This window comes from Thermobia domestica, chromosome 17 (assembly GCF_964235325.1).
Source record: "Thermobia domestica chromosome 17, izTheDome1.hap1.1, whole genome shotgun sequence".
In the NCBI taxonomy this organism is placed as follows: domain Eukaryota; kingdom Metazoa; phylum Arthropoda; class Insecta; order Zygentoma; family Lepismatidae; genus Thermobia; species Thermobia domestica.
The window spans coordinates 1410219-1424653 of NC_137470.1; the positions used below are offsets into that span (position 1 = coordinate 1410219).

Below are 14435 nucleotides of genomic sequence, written 5' to 3' on the forward strand. Positions count from 1 at the left end.
AACTTATCTCTATCATACAACAAATTTCATTGGCTTAAGTTATAATGACGTCATATACGAAATACTATCCACATCTTGATAGTTTCTTGTCTCTTTCTTCTCTTTGGGTGTGGATCCAGCCACTTCCTAATTTCTTATGCTCTTAAAACTAAAACTACAGCGTGAAGCAATTATTATTAAAATTTTCCCCTATAGCGTTAGTACAACTGTACCTGAAAGCTAGAATACTATGTGTTTCCTTTTTATTTATTTGTTATGGCAAAAAAAAATTCCGTTTTCTCATCTTCTAGGAAATAAAAAAATTAAAAAGGTCGCTCTTGGAGACACACCCCTGGTACGAATCTAGTGTGAAAATAACAATACACTTGAGTACTGCGCATGCGCAGCACACACAAATTGCTTCCCTCGTCGTAAATGTGCATGTACAATTCTTTGAAAGCGTCATTACTGTTACGTCATAAACCAAACTGTAACAAGCCTTATAATTGGTTGAAAATTATAGCAGACGCGTTATGAATTCAGTCCGGACTGCGGGGAGCATTACGGGATGAAAGGATAATTGTAAGTAATTTTAAACACCTCTTTAATACACTTCCACTTTGGCACCTTGGTTTTATAGATAAGTTATAATCTTGAGTGATTTTTTAAAAATGTAGTTCAAGTATAACATTCCCGGCGGCGAAATAAGTTAATTTAGTGCTGATATTTGATTGAACTTCGGTAGTGCAACTTACGAATATGGGAGCATTGTATTAAAATCAGCAGGTAAAATATGTTACTTCAGAAGGGAAGGATAGTATTTAAAGAACTTGATTATGAAGGTGTGGAACATGTAAGTCATCTATGAAAGTAGATACAATGTGAAAGTAATATTGGTTTTAGTTTAATATCTCATGTGATATGTCCTTTAGGCTAAAAAGGACAGACATCGTTTAAAAAAAGTCGTTAAATGAAAACGGTAATAGTATACATGAGAACACCCTGATCTGAGTTTCTTCTGTGTTCTATTACCACTTCTACATAAAATACCATAAATTTTCTACGTTGTGCAATAGTAAGAAGCAGGGTTGGCTGGTTTAAACCAAAATACAAAAAAATGTTCGTAAAAGTGTAAGTGTTTGTAAAATCTTGATGAACACACATTTGTGGGTTATCACGTTTCACTCCCGTATATTATTCGTATTATATTCAGACTTAAATTTCCCATTCATTACTCAAAAAGATTATACTACAAAAGCAACTTTTTTAAAAATAAGTTTGGGTTAAATTCCAAAGTTGGGCGTCCGTTTCCAGCGAAATTTTTAAAATTTACAGGAAATATATGGATAATTTGATCGTTTGTGTGCTTGATAATATATAAGAGTCTCGAAAACTCTGTTTATTTGTTATATATAAGTGGTTATAAACATGGGACTATATGGCGAGCGGAGGGACCTACTTGGCGCAAGGTAACCGAACAGTTGCATTGTGGGAAAGAAACTAGCATTTATGTTATCAACATGGCGAATGTACAAGGGCAATGAACTAGCAGTTTTAACATTTGTGAAGGAATACATTGATAACGAGCAAAATCTTTTGTAAGTTTGTGAAGAGCACTGATTAATGAACCTAATAACAAATTGCAGAAAGTGTGGAAAGGAGATAACAGTGAAAAAACTTTACGAAAGCGGACGCCCAACTTCGGAATATATGCCATAAGTTTTATAAATGTTTATTTTGTGAATTGAAATGTAATTGCAATCGAAGAAAAATTCTAAATATTGTTTTGTTTCAATGTTTACTATTGATAAAATACATCGAAAATGACGTACTTTGTGAGTGTGTGTGGGGGGGGGGGTCATACATACCCTACGAGAGGCATTTAGTGAAATATGTATTTTTGGTATCTATTTATGTATAAATGAGTCTGAGCCAAAGTGGACTCAAATAATTCGTATCTTTATTCACTTTTCTTATTGATATGCAGATTAAGTCGTTGTAGGGCCTATTTCTTTAATTTGGATCAATAAAAGTCGTTGTTAACTAACTTGAACTAAATTAGTTCTTCTGTACTCCGTAGTACTTTCAAATTGTTCATATGTAATTCTGTATAATGGTTTCACTTGTGCAACTGTTTATCTTTTTGTTCTTCTGAAATTAGTCTTGACAGTTATATTAAGAAGCATGTAAAGATCAGTACAACGTATTTTTTTTATCAGGATTCCTTCGTGAGTGAGTCGGCATACATATCGCATTTGTGGCCAATTAGTCCTGGTTCCGAGTTCAAATGGAGGACAATTTCTCTCGTATGTAACTCGAGAAGCGGTTTTTATTCCGCTTTAAGCTTATGTGACCCCTTCCAGCATAACCCTGTTGTTGCATAATAACATCAAGGCGAAACAAACTTATTTCTGTCCATATATGATATGAATATATAGAGCAAATTATTTAAACCATAAAAACCTGGTTTAAACAAAAAAAAACAGTTTTTTTTTGTTTTTTTAATAAAAACCATGGTTTTTGCCAACCCTGGTAAGAAGTATCAATATGCACAAGACATGCGATATGCGTTAAATCCCCCCCCACACACACACATAGTCATAGATAAAGTACAAGGGCACTACACATGCAGATATAAAGTACAGGTGCGTTCTTTTTTATTTTCGTATCAGTCGATAAGTAAATAAAAGTCTCTTTGTTACCTCCGTCGTAAGATCGTACATACTCAATGAATAATCCCTAAAAGTATGAGCGTCCTGCTCTTTCGGGAACTGATGCAGCTTCATGTATACTATATCCGGGCTAGCTTTGGGGGGCCAATTTTTCGCCTACTTTGTTGCGATATTCTATTCCGATTCGGTCGTTTTAGGGTTTCATAATTTTAATTAGGTCAGTATTACCAAACGAGCGTTAGTGAGTTAAGGCGGGTGAGAGCCCCGCAGGGCACGTTTTCTGTCTTCGTTACCATGAATTCATTTGTTTTTCCTCTATGTATTCAATGTATATATATTTTGTATACTCTCTTGACGTTGTCTATTGCAACAAATGTTGTTCAACGACAATAAAAATATTCTATTCCAGTTACCTTTAAAAAATTGTGTACTATAATTTCTTGACAATTTGAACACTAATACTAATAGTTTTACTAATAAACTACATATTTATTGCTAGTATCGGCACCTATGGCCTTAAACCCGTCAAATGTATGAGGGATAACATCCCTCGGCGTCGCCGAGTCGGTGAGCTCACTATTCACGGAAAGTATTTTCTAAAATATAAAATTGTATATTTTACTTCAAACAGGCTATAAGCATAATCCATATATTAATTTGTTTTACAATTATCTCAAGCTAAGATAAGGTTTCTTATTCAATTAGAATTTTATAAATGTCTTATGTTGAAGGGTGGTGTATACCTTAATGCGAAAGCATCTAATTCGTCCAAGGAAAGACCAAAATCTGATAAAAATCACTTTCAATGCGATCACCTTAGTTTTACCAACAATATACTAAGAAAAAGCTCAGAAACCCAGGTGTGTGTTTTTTCAGGTGGGTCCAACCCGAATAACCCCACCGTTTTTTTTTCGGGCTGGGCCCACTTGGGCAAACCCTGCTTGAAATAGGATAACGACGAGACCCGAAGGGCAGTATTGTTGGAATTCTCCCCAGCCACAAAATCCACAGTGGGTTTTATTGCAATAGGTTAAAAAAAATTCTCCAAAAATATATTTTAAAGCATAGATTGAAATAATAACCTTAATGTGGTTATAATTACTTCGTTCGATCATTTTCTTAGAACGCGCCTAGTTTCAGAATTGGCTTAAAATATGTATTTATCAAGACATCATGACAATAGAATACAATTGAAAAAGGTTCGGTAATCATGCATAACTAATTCTATAAGATGTGTGAAGTGCTTCTGTTATGAAGACACATATAGAGATCACATTCACATCTCCGATGTCTTCATAACGATCCTTGAAGGTGAATGCAATGTCTGCATTCCAAACATCAGAAGTTAATATTTTCTATTCGCTGATAGCCCGAGAAAAAATATTTGAAGTTAACTCTAGTTCATTTTGGCTCATTACACGTCAAATCACGCAGAAAGAAAATCAGAAATGTCACCCACAGTCATATTTTAATGAAACTTCGTTTACTTGTTAACACTATTTCGGTTTGAAGACCTCTGAAATCTTCCTTCCGTTGTTCTAATAGTTTGTGGAGAAAGAGGATCAAAGTAGCAGAATTGCAGATTTCCGGATCGTTCTCGAGAGCTTCTAATATTGCATAGAGCATAATACAGAAAATCATACCCCAGTATGTAAGCAGTGTGTCACTTTAAGATTTTATCTTAAATCCATGAAAGTCTGTAGATCTGGTAAAAAAAAAGATATATCATCAAGGTTACCGTACATTAGGAGTGTAAAATGCACCCTTGCACCTCAAAATAGTTAACTTTTTGTATACAGTTCTCATTTTAGGACATGTGCGTTATCACTATAAGGCAGAGAATAGTTATCCTGCCGCTTTCTTGGATAGCCCTTGTAGCTGGAGGTATGATCTAAGAATCTGAAATAATATTCACTTACATTTAATTCTCGATAATATCTTTCCTTCCCCACGACAAGGGCATGAAAGTTAGCAGCTGTATTTTTTCTCTCTTTCTTCGAATGATTTGACTGTGGAGTTTGGCCGTTATTAAATCAGAAGTTTATCCATATCACGAGTCTTTTGGAATTCTACGAAAATCTTTTTCAGGGGTAAACTATGTTCCCAAAACTTTGCTTGGTTTAGTTTTCAGAGAACTTTAGTCTTCCTCTTATCATATGCGTGCTCACTGTATAACGGAATGGCATGGAATTTTAAACGTGAGTACCCTCATTCTGTAAGTGAAACATTGAGATGCTCTTCACTTTTTTTTTCTTTCTTTCTTCAGATACTTCAAAATAGATATATCGTGTTCACTGTTGCCAACTTTGTTCACATTTTACATGAGAAAATTTGCCGAGTTGGTTTCTGCACGTATCAGACATTTTGACTGCAAATATCCTTTACGAAGTCAATGTTTTTCCAAAATCAACACCTAGTGTTTCTCAAAGCTTTAGTGATTGGCTTTTTTTTGACATGTAAATGGGTCATAAACAACTTGTGATAATGGTCATAAATTTGCAAGTAAATATGCCTTGTGATGTTTACATACACTTGTTAACAAATCAGAAGTGATTCAATTCCTGAAAGATAACACTTCTTTTCGGATGCACATAGAGTAGAAATACAGTGTAATTTTATCACCCCTGACATTCACTTTTAGTTTCCCTTCCTACACTGCACTGTTCAAATTTACTTCCTGACATCGTTGTAAACCAGTGGTTCTCACCCTAACTCCTATCACGATCTCCATTTTATCACATCCTCTTGCCAGCGGCTTCCTTATAATTTCTGGTTTGTAACAAGCTTGTGTGGGATTTTTAATATACCTATTGTAGAGATATTACGATATCCATCTATTTCTATAATAGTAGAATCAATTTCGTGTACATAGTGGATACATAACTTCGCTAAAAGCGAATGCATTAAAACCAAATTTGGTCAGTTCAATCATATAACTAATATCGAATCCGATCCGTCATACTGATTCGAAATCGAGGCCTTTTGGAAAATTCGTGACTCCCTTGATTTTGGGTCATATGATAAAGAAAATAAAGTGATTTCTAATTTTGGTTTTAAAAAAACTCGGATAGTTAAAAAACGTTACTGGGTATTTTTAATTATTTGATAATGTACGTCACGAAGATTGAACCAGGCATTGCCGCACTAGTGAAATCAATCATGCTCAGGTATTTCATTAGCTTTCAATTTTAATTGAGGTTTTATTGCGTTTGAATTTTTCTGGTATTTCGATATGTAGTTTTCATTAGTTTTATATCACACCTCTTTCATTCAAATTTATTTTTAAACAACTCTGCACCTGTTGAAAATGTTTAGTAAATCTATTTTTTGTTGTTCTTAACAGTATGTATAAAAATTAAAATATGCCTATCAGAACAAAATTCAAAGTAATATTTAAAAATATTTTCCGGTATTAGCTTCTAATTATATTTATCTCTTTTGCTTAATTTCGCGACCCCCAGGTTGAGAAACCCTGCTTTAGGCAGTACGAAAGTACTATATTGCCGCCACCCCAAGTATCCAGTCTTAGGCACTGAGAATGACATGAACCCCTGCATACAAGCACAGCTGTAAACCGAACTGAACGTTACTGTAAAATTGAGTAACATTTCAGACGGAGAAAGAACTTTATTTGTGTTTTCACAGAAACAACATTTTTCCATCTATATATTTAACCAAACAGCATATATTTGATACTATAGACACACACATCAACAAATATAGTAACTAAATGTAAGCTCCTCAAGTCATATAATACTTTGCATTATGACCGAAGCTTGTACTTCAGTTTGTGAGGTTATGTTAAGTCAAGTTGATGGTTCTCCCTGCCGTACAGCCTTCATATTAGGTCATTTGACGGCAATATTTGTAGACTTGGAATAGTAATTAAATTTTAACATTAAATTCACTTTGGTTGTAATCTTGTTGATTTTACTTGGAATGAGTCTTTTGCGCGTGCAATTTTCTTATTAATATCGGTTGCGTGCAAATTCATGATATTCTGACTAGTATATTGTAGCTACAAATATGAAATTTTCTGCACGAAATCGGTTCCCCTTTCCTTCCATGCTCCTATTATTATATTGTCTTCAGCATTTACTGCAGATATACACAATAGGGTCTTATATTTGAATGCCTTTGATACAGATAATAGTATCTGCATATTATTTCTACAGAACATATTACATATATAATGTTTATATTATATTGCCTAAAATATTTTATATCTCACTTTGCGTAATTATACTGGTTTGTAATCAATACTCACCCCCAATTGTGTAAGTAAACCCACGGTTTTCCTATTTTATTGCTCAAAAATAACGAATGCAACGTCCAGTGTTCTTATATTAAAATCGGTAATTTTAGATGCGACCTTATATTAGTGCTCTACTTCAGTCTCTTTCTGTATGATAGAAATTGATAAATATTTGTAATAATTTATAATGGTAAGTTTTGCATTTACATTTTATAACCTCTTACAGAGGTAAAACTGTGCATTTTCCGTAGTTCATCTCAACAGAATCGCTACAACCCCATCTTTTCACTTCCCAAGTATGATCGTGGCCTTTTGTGTGTACACTGGAGAATGGTAAGGTGAAAATATCATGACAAACCAAATTACCTTTTTCTTGTTATGACTATGAGAATTTTTGAACAGTTAAATCGAGAAGTACTTCACATCAGTGGCGGCGGAAGATGAAAAGCTTTGCCCGAGCTGGATTTTACAAATAAAGTTTTTTTTTTTCATCGTATATGAAGCAAAGTCCATCATACATTGTAATCCCCCCCCCTTTTCAATACATACTGTGTGAGATTTAACTTGTAGACTCTGGTGAATTACAGCAAAGAGAAGCTATTCTTAAAAAGTGACATTATCAAATTAGATTTGATCATTTTCACAGTATATTCAGGATGAAAAATATTCATACACCAGTCGCAGGGTTGGCTGGTTTAAACCAAGGTTTAAACCAGCTGGTTTTTTCAAAAAAACCAACTGGTGTAAACCAAAAAACAAAAAATGTTCGTAAAAGTGTAAGTGTTTGTAAAATCTTGATAAACACACATTTGTGGGTTATCACGTTTCACTCCGTATATTATTCGTATTATATTCATATTTAAATTCCCCATTCATTACTCAAAAAGATTATACTAAAAAATCAACTTCTTTTTACAAGTTTATTTTGTGATTTTTTTGTAGTTGTTATTATTGTTATGTAATTGCAATCGAAGAAAAATTCTAAATATTGTTTCGTTTCAACGTTTACTATTGATAAAATACATCGAAAATGCCGTACTTTTTGTGTGTGTGTGGGGGGCGGGTCATACAGACCCAACGAGAGGCATTTAGTGAAATAAGTATCTTTGGTACCTATTTATGTATAAATGAGTTTGAGCCAAAGTGGACTCAAATAATTCATATCTTTATTCACTTTTCTTATTGATATGCAGATTAAGTCGGTGTATTGCTTTAATTTGGACCAATAAAAATCGTTGTTAAGTAACTTGAACTAATTAGTTCTTCTGTACTCCGTAGTACTTTGAAATTGTTCATATGTAATTCTGTGTAATGGTTTCACTTGTGCAACTGTTTATCTTTTTGTCCTTCTGAAATGACTCTTGACAGTTATATTAAGAAGCATGTAAAGATCTGTATAACGTTTTTTTTTTTTTAAATCAGGATTCCTTCGTGAGTGAGTCGGCAGACGTATCGCATTTGTGACCAATTAGTCTTGGATCTGAGTTCAAATGGAGGACAATTTCTCTCGCATGTAGCTCTAGAAGCGGCTTTTATTCCGCTTTAAGCTTATGTGACCCCTTCCAGCATAGCCTGGTTGTTGCATAATAACATCAAGGCGAAATAAACTTATTTCTGTCCATATATGATATGAATATATAGAGCAAATCATTTAAACCAAAAAAACCTGGTTTAAACAAAAAAAAACGGTTTTTTTGGTTTTTTTAATAAAAACCATGGTTTTTTCCAACCCTGACCAGTCGTCGCACTTATTTGCCTGCATTTAAAGTTCAGTTAACTTTAAATGTATCAGGGTTGGCAAAAACCATGGTTTTTGTTGAAAAACCAAAAAACCCGTTCTTTTTTCGTTTAAACCCGGTTTTTTGGTTTAAATAATTTGCTCTATGTATTTATATTACATATGGACAGAAGTAAGTTCGTTTTACCTTGGTGTTATTATGCAACAACCGGGTTATGTTGGAAGGGGCCACATAAGCATAAAGCCTAGTCCAAACCGTTTCTCGACTTAAATCCGAAACAAATGGTCCTCCATTTGAACTCGAAACCGAGACTAATTGGCCACAAATGCGATATGTCTGCCAAATCACTCACGAAGGACTCCTGATAAAATATGTTGTACTGATCTTTACATACTTTACATACTGTAACTGTTAAGTCATTTGAGGACAAAAAGATAAACAGTTGCACAAGTAAAACCATTATACAGAATTACATATGGACAACTTCAAAACAGTGCAGAGTACAGAAGAACTAATTAAGTCCAAGTTAGTTCACTACGACTTTTATTAGTCCAAGTTAAAGAAATACAACTACTTAATATGTATATCAGTAAGAAAAGTAAATAAAGATAAGAATTGAGCCCACTTTGACCCATTTGTACTTAAATAGATAGCAAAGATACTTCTGATTTCAGTAAATGCTTCTCGTGAGGTTAGTATGACCCCCCCCCTCTCCAAAAAAGTACTGTATTTCGATGTATTTTATCAAAAGTAAACACTACCAAAACGAAACAGTATTTAGAATTTTTTTTTAAATTGCAATTGCATAACAAAAACAACAAACTATAAACAAATCACAAAAGAAGCATAATCTCTTCGAGTAATGAATGGGGAATTCAGGTCTGAATATAATACGAATAATATACGGGAGTGACAGGTGATAGCCCACAAATGTGTGTTCAAGGTTTTACGAACACTTACAGTTTTACGATTTTTTTTTTAAACAGCTGGTTTAACCCAGCCAACACTGAAATGTATTATTTCTGTTGTTGCCATGGCAACGAGAGTTGGTCAGTTACCAACGATTCTGTGAATGATATACAATTCGCTTCTTTGATAATGTCACGTTTCGTTTGTTATAACTGATTATCGAAGTTTGTACGAATTCTGGAGTGTAATTTTAGACGTACACCCAGTGGCATATTAGTGAGGAAGTTACTCAACATGTGAATTACTTCTCGATTTAATTCTTCATAAGGTGAACCCCCATGAAGAACTAAAAGTGAATGAAATATAACAGGCAGTCCCCCCTCCTCCTTTAGTTTAACGTCTAGAAATGTTTCCACGTTTATTGATATTTCCTATTATTTTTCAAATCATCGATAAGTTGTATTGTTCTTCTTCTTCCCTTCTTGAGCTATATCAAGAAAGCAATTTCTTCACAAAAATCGTCCTATTCTTTCTAGCTCGTGTTAAAATATTTTCGTTTGTTAGTTTCCGTTTTATCTCTCGATCTTTCTCCAACACCACGTTTCGAAGCTCTGTAAGTATATCTTCTCTAACTTACATAATGTCGAACTCTCCGAACCATACTATTCCATATATAATATTTGAACGACTTCTTCAGTTTAATGTTAAGCCTGCTAGTTAGGAATAACCTTTTCTTGTCGAATGCCTCTTTAGCCACTGCAATTCTTGACCTGATCTTTTCAGTGCTGTGAACTTCTCTCCAAGTACTTCTCAGACATTTGAAGTGGTCTTTTCTACTCTGCTCAGTAAGGTCGTGTTTCTATGGAATTTTTTTTTATTTTATTTTTTTTACCGACTCTTCGATATTGATTCCATATTGCTTCTCAGTGTCAGCTATTCTATCTATTATCTGTATTCTTCTTCGGGTCTATCTATAATAACTGTGTTATCCGTTTATCTCACCTTGTTAATGATCTTCCCCCATTCTTGAAATCTCCAACTTCCATTAATCCTGCCTTCATTCAGCGTTCACGTAATTGGGATGACGTACAACATCGCTGTCGCCGACTCTTCTCTCAATCTCTATACTGTTGATTTCTCGTTGGTTCAGGCACAACTTCACTCTTCGTCCTGTGTATAGGTTGCGAATAAATGGACTATCCCTCCAGTTTACCTCGACTTTTTAAAACTTTCGTCCAGTTTACCCGTCAAAGCTTTTTCCAGTCGATGAAGCACAAATTCTACTCTTCCTTTACCTCAAGGACTCGATCTGTTGTAATTCTTATCAACCCAATAGTATATCTGGTTCCTTTTCCTTTCCGGATCCTTAATCCGGAATTCCGAAATTGATCTTACTCCAAATCTCTTGTCTTACTTGCCAGCCATGTATTTAGTGTGTGCTTAATAACATTTCCAGTATGGGAAATAATGCTTATTAAGATTATGTGATCAGTGCATTTCTTTGCTTGCTTTTTCTTAAACAATACAACCATTGTAACATCTAGAAAATCCTTCGGCCATTATCTATTCAGGTGTCCTTGTTAATTGGTGAAGTCAATGTCTTCATTGCATTGTCTCCTAATTCTTTCACCAAGTCGCTGGTATGTCATCGTCTCCAGTATCCTTCTTCCTTCTCATGTCTTTGATGACCTGTATTACTTCAGCTTTCAGAATTTTTGGTTCGTTGTCTTCGTTGATTTCTTCTTTTGCTTCGATAACGATATTTCCTGAGCGGTTCTTCTCGTCATATAGATCCTTTGTACATTCCTCCTTGATTCTAAGGATTTCTTGCTGGCCATCTTCTTGATATTCGATTCCAAATGTGTGTATAATTTTGTTACTTTTCCCACCCAATTTTATGCTTCCTGACACATCAGATCATATTTGCCACGTCGTTGAAGTTGTGTTATTTCTTTACATCGCTTCCAAATACTTCTCTTTGGCCCTGTCAGTTTCTTTTCTCAATTCATTATTCAACCTTTTGTATTCTTTGGTGTCTGTGTTTTTCGCCCTTTTGCATTCCATCATCTTAAGCATTTCTTCAGTTATCCACGTTTTTCTAGGTGCTCTTTTCATCTTGCCAGTGTTGTTCTTGTGTTTATCTAGTAGAGTCTGTTTAACTTTTCCTTAGTTTGTTCTACGCAGCCTGTCGTATTGTCTGCTGCCAGATTTTTTTTTTTCCTATCTTCTTTCGCATTACTGTTACATACAATTGTCGATTTCTCCTCCCGTTTTTCTTGATTGACTTTAACCAGCTTTGCACTTTCGCCACTAAGAGATTGTGGTCCGAATCTATGCCCGCTCTTAGTAGTCTTAATGTCCCGTATACTATTCCTGAAACCATGTTTAATAACGCATTTTTACCTTTCTTGTTTCGCCTTTTTCCGACCATTGCCCTTCATTCAAGTCCTTGCTTTACACTTACCCATTTCCATTTATAAATTTTCAAGTTTACCACACGTACAGTTCGGACGTTTCAGGTTCCTATGCAGTTGAGATTCATTGCATTTTGTGGAGTTTTCGAACCTATACGTATAACAATAATACTGCGAGCAAGTACTTGTTTGATTTATTTCGAATGCATTTCGATTTTATCAGAAGGTACATCACATTTAAAAATAGGCTAAACCTTATACATGTAACTAACTATAAGCGATTTTACCGTATAACAATATTGATGCTGAGAAGTCTTAAATGGTTTTACTCAAATTCTGCTCTTTTCAATATGTTAATATTTTCGGTCATCAGCTGTGACATCCTCTGTATATGAAATTCGTGATATAAAGCGATTCTAGTTATTCCACCGAATGATTTTTAAACATCGACAAAACTTCATACATAGATTCTTCTTTTGCTGGCTAGTTCGTGACCTAAAAATGTTTGTATCATAAATGTGATCTAAAAGTTTTTGATCTAATATAGTTTTGCGAAATCCCTCCCGTAAGGATATCATTTATATATTTTTCATATGTTGAGCACAAGTATTGACACAAATTTTGATAATAATTTGATAGAAGAATTATTAATGGAAGAATGGTTATTTGGATATTTATTTTTTAAAAAAGAAAATTATTCATTAATTGTTGTTTCATGTTGCTTTTCAGCTAAATGAGATTTGTATTTTCTGTTTTTCTACAGGTATTTGGAACAGTGCAGTTATTGAAGCAGAATTTTGCAGAATTGGATAGCTTTTGGTAGCTCGCAGAATTCCAAGGTTTAAAGCAACTTGGTGAATACACGCGCTGCAATGTAATTTAGAAATTACGTATAACATCGGTAGACAGAGGTGTAAGGCAGATCAATTTTTTTATTTCTTTTATTTTTTTTTAATTCGTATTGATAATGTAAATTTTTAGGTGACTCTGATGATAAGTAGATAGAAACTTCAAACATGTACGCATTGACGTCAGCTTGGCCTATGCTTGAAGGTGGTCGCTTTGATGAATATTGAAATCATTTCCATTTTTGACTTTGTATAACAAATGTACAACTACGGTATTCAGTGTGAATCGTATTGTATGTAAATATAACGTCTTTAAAGTGCTATTTTTTATAATATGAAAATTCTGTATTGAGTTAAAAATAATAAGTGCTGAAGAGCTTATGATGTTTGTACTCTTCTTGCTCGATCCTGTTACATCCAGAGTTAAACTGAAAGAATTAGCACAATAGTTAGACAGAAGCAAAAGAAATAAAAACGGCCAGATTAAAAACCCACGCTTAGAAAGAAAAAAAATGAACGAATGAAAGCGATAAGAAGGGGTAAAATGTTTCAGCAACAAGGAAATTGTGTGCTGAAGTAAAACATTATTCATACAACATAGTAATCATCTGCAATTAGAAGGAAAGGCAGGAGTAAAGCAAGTGTCTTAATTAAGTAGTGCACTCTTATATAAAAATTGCAATGTTCACACACAATAGCAGGCCAATTACAATTTTGTACGTGTTATACACATGTTTCTGATTAAAATACACATATATTAATTTCTGCGCAAATTCTATTCAGGATCTATATTCTGTTGCTGCTTCAAATTAGGTTAAAACGTTGTTAACATCCGTCTCCTTTAGTCTACAGAGAATAACCGTTGGATGTAAAACTCAAATATTTCATTTCACTTATATTAAATATTTCAAACGGTGTTTCTGTAGGGTTGAAGTTATTTGCAATATGTGTAGTATCATAAATGGTATAGGTAATTTTTTCTTTCTCCTAATTGGGGATATTGTTCTTTTATCATTCAACACATTATGTGATTCTTTTTTCAGACATGAAATTTACATGCAACTAATTACCATCGGCTAATTACATGCAGCTAAAGTTGACTTCAAAAACTGGGAGTAATAGAGAAAACGATATGGAAAGTTCAGCCACCAAAAGAAACATGCTACCGTGAAAGGACAAAACTAAAGTTAATGCATTGGAGATTACTAGGATAATTCGTGAAATGCGTACTTCAATTTTTTAAAAATAAATATGTGTATATCTGTCCCGTAATCTCTGTATAATTAAATAAATCCGTCTTGGAGGGTATCATTTAATATTTTCTTATGTATTGCAGAACATAATTTTATAGTAATAAAGTATGTCGTTGCCCAATTCATTGCATTGACATCTACTGTTTTATCGTGCACAGGAATGAAAGTAATATATATGAAACTAGTATGTTCGGTATCCCATTAACCAGTACTGTATATGATTCGTATGTTCGTTTTCATGCCTCTGTTGTTATATTTTATATATTATAAGTATTTATTGCATATATTTCTATACAATAATGATTCACATTCTTAATAGGGTAGTATAAAAATAACTTACACAATTACATATTATCAACGATTTAA

The 14435-nt window shown here is 33.8% G+C and overlaps 1 long non-coding RNA gene across 1 annotated transcript; it reads left to right on the top strand.

Moving 5' to 3' along the window:
- The first annotated feature begins 427 nt into the window (after positions 1–427).
- Positions 428–14076, top strand: LOC145674577 (uncharacterized). The gene is made up of 3 exons (XR_014128983.1): positions 428–561; positions 12732–12881; positions 13860–14076. It is a non-coding gene; the product is annotated as an uncharacterized LOC145674577 (long non-coding RNA).
- Positions 14077–14435: the final 359 nt, after the last annotated feature.